The sequence below is a fragment of the Malaclemys terrapin genome, chromosome 5 (assembly GCF_027887155.1).
Source record: "Malaclemys terrapin pileata isolate rMalTer1 chromosome 5, rMalTer1.hap1, whole genome shotgun sequence".
Taxonomy (NCBI): Eukaryota; Metazoa; Chordata; order Testudines; family Emydidae; genus Malaclemys; species Malaclemys terrapin.
The window spans coordinates 47,496,596-47,508,370 of NC_071509.1; positions in this window are offsets into that span (position 1 = coordinate 47,496,596).

The window sequence follows — 11,775 nt, forward strand, 5'->3', positions numbered from 1 at the left end:
TCGGTCATTGAGAAGGAGGCTCTGGCAGTAAAATGGGCCATGGATGCGTAAAGATATTATTTTAAGGGAAACCCCTTTCATTTGGTGACAGACTACCCTGTTTCCCCGAAAATAAGACAGTGTCTTATATTAATTTTTGCTCCCAAAGATGCGCTAGGTCTTATTTTCAGGGGATGTCTTATTTTTCAGAAATGAAAAATGCCTTATTATCGGTGGATGCCTTATTATCGGGGAGGTCTTATTATCGGGGGGATGCCTTATATTACAACGAGAGGCAAAACTGTAAGTAGGCCTTATTTTCGGAGGATGTCTTATTTTCGGGGAAACAGGGTATGCGCCGTTACAGTGTCTATACTCTGTGAAGGATACCAACCCCATTATCATGTGTTGGTACCTATCTTTGCAACCTTACAGCTTATAGCTATTTGACAGGGCTGGGAAGGACCATAAAAATGCAGACTTTTTTTTTTTTGAGAGAGAGAGAGAGAGAGAGTCAGGGGAGTGCAAGGACTGCAAGACAGTGCCCTGGCACAGAATCTGAGAGTGACGATGTGGGATGGGGTGAGTAAACCCCTCACTGCACAGCAAATGGTTGAAGAGCAGCTTCGGGCTCAGGAGGCCCTACCCCTTCTCCCATGCCGGGTGTCCTCCACCTGGGGGCAAGGTGACTGCCTGACATGGCAACTGGTAGGAGGCAGATTCTGGACCCATTCACACTACCATATAAGAGATTCAGCATAAGCAACTGCTTAAGAAACAATAACTGCAAATTCATGTAAGCAGATTCAACTAACATGTAAACAATGGCGTCAGTCTGCAAACTGAGTCATACATGGACATGTGACTTGCCTATGTGACTCCAGACTCCATCTTGCTACTGTGATTTTCCACAGTAAGAACAAAAGGTGTCTTTCCACAGGCAAGAGACTATAAAAGGCTGGTGCATCTCCTCCATCTTGGCTTCAGTCCTGCTTCTTGCCTCTGGAGGGACTTCGCTACAAACTCAAGCTCTGAACAAAGGACAGAATGACCCATCCCAACTGTGGATGTACTCCAGAGACTTAATTTGAAGCTGCAGTTTATTCCATCACTGCTACAAGCCTGAACCAAGAACTTTGCCATTTCTGTATGTAATTGATTCCATTTAACCAATTTTAGCTCTCATCTATATCTTTTTCCTTTTATGAATAAACCTTTAGATTTTAGATTCTAAAGGATTGGCAACAGCGTGATTTATGGGTAAGATCGGAATTGTATATTGACCTGGGTCTGGGGTTTGGTCCTTTGGGATCGGGAGAACCTTTTTTCTTTTCATAACCATTCCTCCCCATAACGAGTGGCACTGGTGGTGATACTGGGAAACTGGAGTGTCTAAGGGAATGGCTTGTGCGACTTCTAGTTAGCCAGTGGGGTAAAACTGAATTCCTCTCTGTTTGGCTGGTTTGGTTTGCCTTAATAGTACAGGAACTCCAGCTTTGGGCTGTAACTGCCCTGCTCTAAGCAATTTGTCCTGAATTGATACTCTCAGAAGTGTTCCACCAAAGGCAGCATGGTTACAATCACTTCCCCCACAAACCACCACCTGTTCCCCTTATTTAAGATGTGGATTGTATGTTGGGCACATTCTGAGGGTACAGCAAGGAGGGCAGGGTGTGAAGAAGCAGGGTTCTGCTCAGTCTTATTTTCCATTGGCCTAACGTCTCCAGTGGAGTAAGTTTGGGGTGTCCCATGTGCAGTCCTAGCAAGCACCAAGGCAGGTGACTCTGTATCAAAAAGCTGACACTAGTTTCTTGCAATCCCCCTCTCCACTACATCCTAACCCAGGTAAGATGGAGTAGAAAAATCCTGCCCAGAATCTTTGATTTGTCCAAATAAGAGTGACCTTGAGTAGAATATATTGAAAGCATGATTAACATTTTACCAAACTAAGCCATCTCCCATCAAAATGTTCAGACTATTTTTTTTTAAATAAAATTACTTGCACAATATCAATGTCATCAGAACGCATATCATGTGAGCTCCGCGCAGGTAAATGAAATCAAGTGTTATATATATTGACACTATGGAATCAGCAAATCAGCTAAATATTATAATCCAGTATCCATTTTTAACTTCCTTGTAATGGTGTATAAACAAGGTGCTAAGAGCTATAGTGCACTAGCTAAAAGTAAAGACAATACTTATTTGTTTGGTTTGTATGAATAAAAGGCTGGGGGGTGGGGGGACACAGAAGGCTCTCACATAACACAAGCAACCATGAAGATTGAGTATCAGGCCTGATCCTGCACTTACCAAAATCCCATCAAGTTCAGTAGATTCAGAATTAAGCCCTTAATGAATAGGAATAAAGATAAATAAAAATAAAATTTGAAGACTGATTACTTCTATATTTGTTCCTTTAAGAGACCCAAGGAAAAGGTCTGGTTTTCCCAGTGTCCCACTTCTGCTTGGAAATTATTTAGCTATTTCCTCCATCTTTACAAAGAAAAATGTGTTTACTTTCCCTTTGGGGTTCTTTCCACAAATGAACCATTTCAAAAATGGGCTCAAATAAAATATAGGGTCTGCCTGGTGCTTTCCAGAAAGTGGTGTCTGACAGCAAGGGGGCTGTAATCTGGTATCTGATGCATATGCAAATACATCTGTGAATTCATCCATCTCTCCACAAAGCTGAGGTGTATATTCCCAGTGGTCACCCTCTGCTATAAATTGAGAAAAAAACAAAAACAAAACACTAACATTCTTCTATTTATGTATATGATTTATTTTGGTTCTCAGCTTTTCATTAAATATTTATTGAAACAAGGGTCTGAGAGCCCAGTTCAGTAATAGATTTTCTCTTGACTTGCTTCAAAGTGTTAATACTTTTGGAACAAGGACTTTTGTTCACTGGAAACTATTGTGGAGGACTGAATTTTAACCTCAGCAACTTGACTATTCTATTTGCCAAGTGGCATTATTACATGAACAGTTATCCCTCCTACACGTTGAGATACTGTCATCCAATCATAAACCGTGGCAAATATTTCAGGTTATAAAAGCTTGGCAATAGATTGCTATATGCTTAATTACTAAACACTTTAAAATAATTTATACTTGTGTTAGATTCCACATCATGATATATCATATATGAAGATTTGTATTAATAATTTATTGGTAATGTTGCCTTTAATTGTTACTTTGAAATATACAGGGCAATACACAGGAAGCAAGTCAAGATGATCATTAGTAATTATTAATACTATTTATTTTGCTGCAGGACCTAGTTACAATCAAGACCACAATCAAGTTAACTGCTGTACAACACATGGTAAGAAGCTTACAATCAAAAGGTCCTGATCCTGAAAGCACCTCTGTGCAGGCAGAGCTCTGCAACTACGTAGATTCCTCTTTGACTTCAATAAAGCCTTAGAAAAAAGTGATGGGGATAACATGATAGTTACATGTTCCTACAGATGACATAATCAAATGCTTAGCAGGTCCAAGTGTAATTGTAATGTGAGTTAACACTATTTCCTTCTGCTAATTTTATTGGAGATATAGATTCACTCAAAAGAAAAATTTGGTTTTAAAGAAGAAAAACATAAGAAATCTTACTGGGGGAGAAAGAGAAGTGAAAGGATTTCATACTGTTCCACCCAAAAAGCTAAATTCTATCCAGTAAGTGCTAAGCAATAAGCTTCTCTGAAAGCAGAATTTCAGACAGGAGCCACATATGCCCATCCAACAACAGCATTTGGAATGGGAGCTGCACGTCTCATCCAGGCAAAGGACTTGGAACTGGGCACTCTTAGAGAAGGATAAAATGTGGCCTTTTACAGCTTAGTTATTGTGTCTTTCTTACTTGGCTTGTATTCACTCTTCATTCAGGTAAGAGGATTTTATGCTTAGTCTAAATTTTAGATTGATCAAAAAAGTGATCAACTTATTATGGTTCAACCCTCATGCATTCTGAAAATCATTCCTGAGTCAAAGAAGTTCTATTTCCTTTGCTTACACTTTACTGTAAGTGTCAGTTTGGCAAGGCTCAAAGCTACAGAGCATGGATGTCATGTTCCTTCTCCACTTCAGCACACTTCATAGTAACTCTTGTCATTTGATTACATAGTAAATATTAGGTGGTGGCAGTTTAACTATATGATAATTGCCATGATTATACAAAGTAAATAGAGGATCATCTATATCACATAGTAATTACTCTTGATCCTACTATGCATTTTAACAAGTAATCTGCAGGAACATGTAATTATCATATCACCTCTTCACTTTCTTCTTTTCTCACTACATTTTGGAACAGAAATTAAAATTACCCTCCTGGCTTCCAAATTCTCCATAGACTCATTACACTTCTGCCACCAACTCCTCCACTTGCTCACTCCGCTTTTGCAATGCTGGGCTCCTGTCCCTTCACCTCGACTATAGGGCAGGCATGTCTCGACAAACAAGTGCATTGCTCGGCTCGTCACAATAACGTTTACAAACACAAGTACGTCTCCCATTTACATTTATTATTTTTCAGAAACCATGCTAGCATGAATAAGCCACCCCTCAACTTCACACCCCTCAACTTCACACAGTGGAGCCATTGCGGATGTTTGCTGAAGAATAAGCGGGTGACTAGTTCTTCCTAGAGAACTTTGGTAAAGTAATAATACAGTGGCGGAGTAACATTTTCGTAGGCCAATTTCTATTATGACAGTCATTTGTCTTAATCTTTTATATATGGGGTTTTGAAGACATTGTTCCCTTATCGCCCGAGCTGCAGCCAGGTTTTACAGATGTCTGGATGGAGCTCGTCAGCTGCTTCCCCTGGCTTGAAAAGACCTATGCTGTCTCACTGTTGCTTGCAATGAAAAGGAAAGACTGAACAGGTTAACAGCAAACAGAGAAACTGAATAGGACCATGCAAGCTCAACATTCTTTCTTGGAAAAAAGAACAAGGAGTACTTATGGCACCTTAGAGACTAATAAATTTATTTGAGCATAAGCTTTCGTGGGCTAAAACCCACTTCATCAGATGCATGCAGTTTTTTTGCTGATACAGACTAACACGGCTACCACTCTGAATTCTTTCTTGTGCTTCTAAAGTCCAGTTCTGGGAACACGTTCCTACTTGTCCTCTTTTGACAGCAACTCAAACTGTTGCAAGGATACTTAACAAAAATCCATCCACAAGTAGCACCAATATGGCAAATAGATTAAAAGATACATTGCATTTATATGTTATCTGGACCCTGTAATTTAACGTGGTAATTTTAGTGTGAATACAGAGACACCAGACACCAAGTACTTTAGCAGAGAACCAAAGAATGACCTCCTTCTCAGAAGCAGGGCCGGCTCCAGGGGTTTAGCCGCCCCATGCAGCCAAACAAACAAAAATAAAGCCGCGATCGCGATCTGCGGCGGCAATTCGACGGGAGGTCCTTCGATCCGAGCAGGAATGAGGGACCGTCCGCCGAATTGCCGCCGAACAGCTGGACGTGCCGCCCCTCTCTGAAGTGGCCGCCCCAAGCACCTGCTTGGTAAGCTGGTGCCTGGAGCCGGCCCTGCTCAGAAGTCCCTCATTTTATTAATTTCCTACTATTACATACCCTGCCTTCTCTTGAAACTGGAGGACCAAGAACTCCGAGTTAAATTTATCTCCAGTAATGTTGATGAAAGAACTAATACATGCAGTAGTCCAAAACACTGCATTAAAAATTGCTTTGGTTTTGAGAGCTAACCATTTGTGACTAACTTTCATATCAGATGGACTTTGTACTTTTGCATATGCATATCTAATGATCACTTCCCTGCAACTGGTATTATAAACATTTCATAAAAGCAATCCATCTCTGTTGTCCTCCTGATATATTAACAATGGCTCATGCCAGATAGTAGGAAATAAATTACATGCACAGAAGCAGTTTATATTTCATGGTTAAAGTTCAGACATGACAACTACGTTGATCAGAGTAGTGGAAAGGGGGAGAAAATGCTTTACAATTAATCTTCACCCTTTCAATGAAGTTTGCAGAATTCTTAAGATTTTACAGCAATACAATGGAGGCTGAATTAGATTTCTTACCTTATGTCTTTCCTGTGGTTTATTTGGGAATTTACTGCGAGAAGTCTTCCAAATACTGCAAGAGACAATCATCATTATAGGCTGAGGGCTCTTTAGCTTTACACTTGTATAATAAAATCAGAGCCCAACAATGGAAGCTAATCCTACCAACTAACATTTGTCAGAGTGAGCTGTAATAAGATGCAAATCTGACTTCCTACACTCTCTGACAGCTATAGCATCTGTGACCTTCCACAAAGAAAAAGCAGCTTATATCAAGACACCCAGAGATTTGGTCTGTGTGTGTGTGGGGGGGGGGGTTCATTCTACTGAAATAGTTAAGTCAGTTAAAGTATAAAAGAGAAAAAGCAGGTACTGTGTTCTTAAATAAGTTATACCAAGAGGAAATAGGCTAAACATACCATTTCTCTCTATGCTTGAGCCAGGGCCTGATCCCATTCACATCATTTTCAGTGGAAGCAGGACTGGGCCCAAAAGACATTTCTATAAAAAGCAATCTCACTCCTTCACTCAGCATGAGTTGGGAGGTAGGGAGGAAACCCTTGCTGTGTTGGAGAAGGAGAAAGACTAGCCCACCTGTCCTCTGTTTCAGCCTAAGAAGAGTGATTAGCTAAAATGGGCAAACAATCACACTGTCCAACACAAAGGTGGATCATGTGTCACAGCTGAGTGCAACTGCATCTGTATCTTCCCCTCTATGGTGCACCAAGGGGAACCTGCTCTCAGACTTCCACATCCCCAGCTGTCCCCTCTCTTGGGCAGAGGCACACCTCTCTCTAACTCCTCACTAGGGTTTTTCTAGGCTGCACAGATCCCTGCCTACACTGATTTGCCCAGCAGGTCAGACAGTCCAAGTGGGCCTGCTTTGTCTTCTCTTCAGAGGCTATAAACAGCATAATTGCCCATAAGTACAAATTAATACATTGCTTGTTCTAAGCAAGCACATTTATTCTTGTGGTGAAATCAGTACAGAGAAAACATTCAAAACAATAAAAAATAACTTTCATCCCAACTCCAGCAAGGGCTCTGGCAAGTCAGTCCTTCAATCCCCACCAAGGGCTTTTTCCTGTGGTTACAAATTCGTAATTGCTTTGGCTCAGAAGAAGCACCCGCCTGGGTAGGTCATATCCTTCGAATATTTCCCAAGAAGGATTGAGGCCTTCCTTGGATAGAAGGTCCTCTCCATTTGCTGGATCAGAAGGAAAGCCCCGAGTCTGTTTAAACTGAGGCTGTTTATCAAAAAGTCCTTACTTTGTCTGTTGGTTCTTGGAGAATCTAGTTTGTGCTAGGGGGTGGTACATCCCAGGAGATATTAAAATCTGAATGAATTTGCCTAATCACTTCCCTCCTACTTCCCCCATTCTTAGTTCCTGGAAGGCTGTGATCCCACTCCCCCATGGAATTGCATACAATCCCTGGCCCATGATACAAAAACTTAATACAATGAGATCTGCCAAAGATATTGCAGGAAATTGCCATATCTGTCACTCCATGATTGGCTGGGAAGTATGCGTCACTCTTGGGACACCCCTAGCTAGCTTCCACTCTTGCCAAGCGAGAGAGCAGACTGTGACAAGACAGTGAGAGATTATATTTCATTAGCACCATAATGGTTTAATCCTCACTATGTTCTATAATACTTTTCCATAAGGGAAGTGACTAGACATACAAAGTAATTTCTACTCAACATGCATAAGGATTACAGAATCTGAGTAAGGACTCCCAGATCTGACCAACGAAAATTAGACATGGAAAAGACTTTTTAGGTCATTTTATCCAGCCCTGTGCAAATGCAGGATTGGTCCGTGTATTCTTCCCTCCTTCATCAAATTTTGTTTTAAATGGTTCTGCAATGGGACTCCCACTACTTCACTTGGGAAACTACACTCTAATGTACTGTTAGGGATTTTTTCCTCTTACATTTCTCTTTGCTCGGTTTCAGTACGAATGGCAATTACTGAATTACTCTACTACAAAATGTACATAGTCATTTGTAGCTCATTTCCATTCCCATTAACAAGCTCTTCAATACCCTTAAATACTAGGGAAGAAAAATACTTGCAGCTATTAATAAATGCAGCATTCAGTGACATTATAACCCTGCCTGATCAGAGCCTTTTACTAGATATTGGATTGCTTGTTGGAAGTCAATTTTACAACAAACAAACACCGGCATGACATAAATCTCAGTGTTTTAGTTTTCAGATGTAATTATTTACCATATTATTCCTCAGGGTGAAAAACATAATGTGTGCAAATGAATTTAGATACACAGTCACTGATTTTCCAGTGGTGATATAATTAAGACTATAAAACATCGCCTATAGCAAACAGCTATTGTGGGAGTCCCTTACATGTACTTATATGCATAGCAACCACATTTGGTTTGTCTTGATTTGCTGTAACAATTTGTTTGTCTTTCTGTCAAAGCAGGCAAAGTGTTCAGTATCCAAGCAAGTTTATAAGAGATTGAAAAAAGCAAAATAATTAGAACACTCTGACTGCAGTTTTGTATCAGAGAAAAATAACTATTGCTGAATCAAAATGAATCAAGCTTGTTTTACTGAAGAAGACATATAAAAGCATTCTTGTTAAGGATATTTCTTGTAGAAAGTACCATCCACCTCATAAGAACAAAATATGGAATTTTAACATTATGTGTTTCAGTTCTATTTTTACAGAGTTAATCAACCATGCACTGACTACAATTGTTCTCAAACAACAATCGGTTTAGGACAACATCAAGTATGACGAGCAATAGCTTCCTTGATGCAAAAGAAAGTTTCATTAGATTGCTCATCTTTACTGCTACCAAAAGAATTTGCGAAATGCTCCAATTACAAGCACCATTCAATTTTGTTCTCCTTATTCCCCAAGGAAGCAGTGAATACATTATTGTGGGTCTAGATGAGCTTTTATAGCACTAGGTTAGAAGAAGAGATTTGCTAAACAATATAAGCACAAGAGAAGGGTCGGGGCTGGGGGGTGGTAAATTGAAATATAAACTACTTCACTGGAAATAATTTTAGATATTTTAAAATATACCTTAGAATCTACAGTAGGAATTTAAGATACTTTATGAAAACACTACTTTAAAACAGTGAGCACTCTACAAACATTAATAAATTAAATCTCACACCCCCTTAAGATGTAGAGAAGTATTTTAATACCTATTTAGGGCCAGATTTTACTCACTTTATTAATCTAAAGCTCCCACTAATTTCATTGGGTGCCTCACTTGAGTCAGAGAAACAGACTCTCTCCCTTCAGAAACAGGTTGTCTGAAGCAGGGGGTGGTGATCTGATTTGCACATAGTCACTTAAGGACTACACCTGTGCAATGCCTATTGACCAGGGAATTTTAGTTCAGGTGCCTTACATTCCCACTCATCTATGGACTAAGTGGCCCGGCAGTATTATATATATCATGATGCACCATGGCCAGGGATGGCTATGATGGTCACACTCCCCTCACTAAGAGGGGAAAGTGGTGCTTCATGGGAAATGTAGTCTGGCCAAAGAGCTAGCCCATAAAAGAGAATGGGAGACACCTGAACTACAATTTCCATGAGGGACTGTGGCACCATTTTGAATAAAAAATACTGGGGTTTTTTTGGTTGAAAATATTTCATTTTTTGATATTTCCAACTATCTCTACCATTGACTTTACATGAAATATCAGCACATGAATAAGGACAAAATTAAATACAACCTGTGACACTGCTTCCCATATTTTTCATAGTAAATATTGTAATATGACTGTGTCCTAATCATAATGTATTTTTGCATGATAAGTAATGTGAGGTATCATTGGAAAGGTTATGATTTACTGAATATGATTATCCTATTTGTATGCATGTGTCATTTTTGTATCTAAAGTTGGGAATATTGACTATACTACTGTACTACAAAAGTGTTTGCACCTGGGGAATGCCCACAAGACAAATGCAATTAGTCTGCCTGCTAGATGGGAACAAGTCAATGGACCATTAGGGAGAACAATAGGTCTTTGAAGATGCTAATCTCCTGCCTTCCTGGGATGCTTTCCTGTGATGCTACAAAGAGCCTCTGACTCATGGCTGCTTTGATACTGCAGGATCATGTGATCAAGTCACCTGTTGCTGGACTCCAGGATAGAATACCAGTATTTTTCCATGGGGGGGAGGAGGAGGGAGAACCACACTGGGGAAGAAAGGATTCCTGCCATATGTAAAACCTATTTAAGGCAGGTGAGTGACATAAAGAGAGGTTGTTCTTCACTGAATCCTTGCCCAGGATGACTGCAGGAAACATTTAAGAAATGAAGACAAAGGGGGGCAGAAGAGCTGAGCTGAGGCTGGAAAGGTGTCTGGTCTGTGAAAGAAATACTTGGAATTTTAAGCTGTAAGCAAGAGCAGCTTGCCTTCAAGAACCATGGCAATCTGCCTGAAACAACATTTAGGGTGAGAAATTTCTACTGTTAACCAGTTTCTTTAGTATCTTAAATTTGGTTTGTGCGTTTATTTCATTTGATAGGTAATCTGCTTTGATCTGTTTGTTAAGCCTTATAATCACTTAACATCTATCTTTTGTAGTTAATAAACTTGTTTTTGTTTTCTCTAAAACCAGTTTGTGGAATTCATAACTGGGGGTGGGGGCAAAAGCTGTACATATCTTCCTCCACAATGAGCGAGGGGGTGAATTTCAAGAACTTATGCTGTATAGTTCTCTGGGCAGCGCAGAATGATACAATTTTGGGTTTACACTCCAGAGGGGGTGTGCACTGGAATGCTGGGAAATTCCCTAGCTGAAGCCTTCCCATGCAGTGCTGATTTCAGTGTCTGTCTTTCTGCAGCTGGGTGTGTCCCTACCTGTGTGTGTGTGTGTGCTGGAGGAGGCTTAAGGGCCTGGTACAGCAGGACAGTGTAAGGGAGCCCAGGCTGGTGGAACAGGCGGCTCAGTGGTACCTCAGTACATCAGGTGGCACCCCAGGGGGAAACCCATCATATTACCATCAGTAAGATCTTTGGGCTTTGGCCTCACAGGAGTTTTGCTTGAGTAAGGGTTTAACAACAAATGTTTAAGGGCTTCTGGATTTGGGCCTAGGACTGCATTTATTAAAGGATATGGAAATGTGTCTAATAGAAACACCATACTACACATTACAAAAGAGAAATATTTTGCTCTTTTACTAGTGATTTCAACAACCTTACAAAGCTCTCTTTTTCACATATCACATTTTTAGTGACCATTTAAAAGCTTACAGCTCAATCCCAAGAAAGAGCAGCTGTCCAACTTTGCACCCATTATTATACTGCTTTGTATTTTGCCACCCAGTATAACTATTGAACAGATGATGCATCATTTGTTTACCATGCTGTGCAATGTGACCATTTTTATACACACACAAATAAGTATGAGAGATCCTATGAAATAAACCTTTCTGCATGTTTCCAATTAAAATAATAACATCTGATTTTGTCAGAATGAGACACAGGAACAATTTTTCCTCCATTTGTTATAATTTTTTAGTATTGATTTTTTAAAGGACAGTTAGAATGTATAATTCTCTCGGCCAGATCCTCAGCTGCTGTAAATCAAAGTAGCTCCTTTGAAGTTAATGGCAATCTATATTTGCATCAATGGCTGATGGCTTTTCTATTCTAATGAAAGCACCTGAGTTTTTCCATTTTGTTTGCTTCATATTATCTCATTGTAGTGGGCAGCAC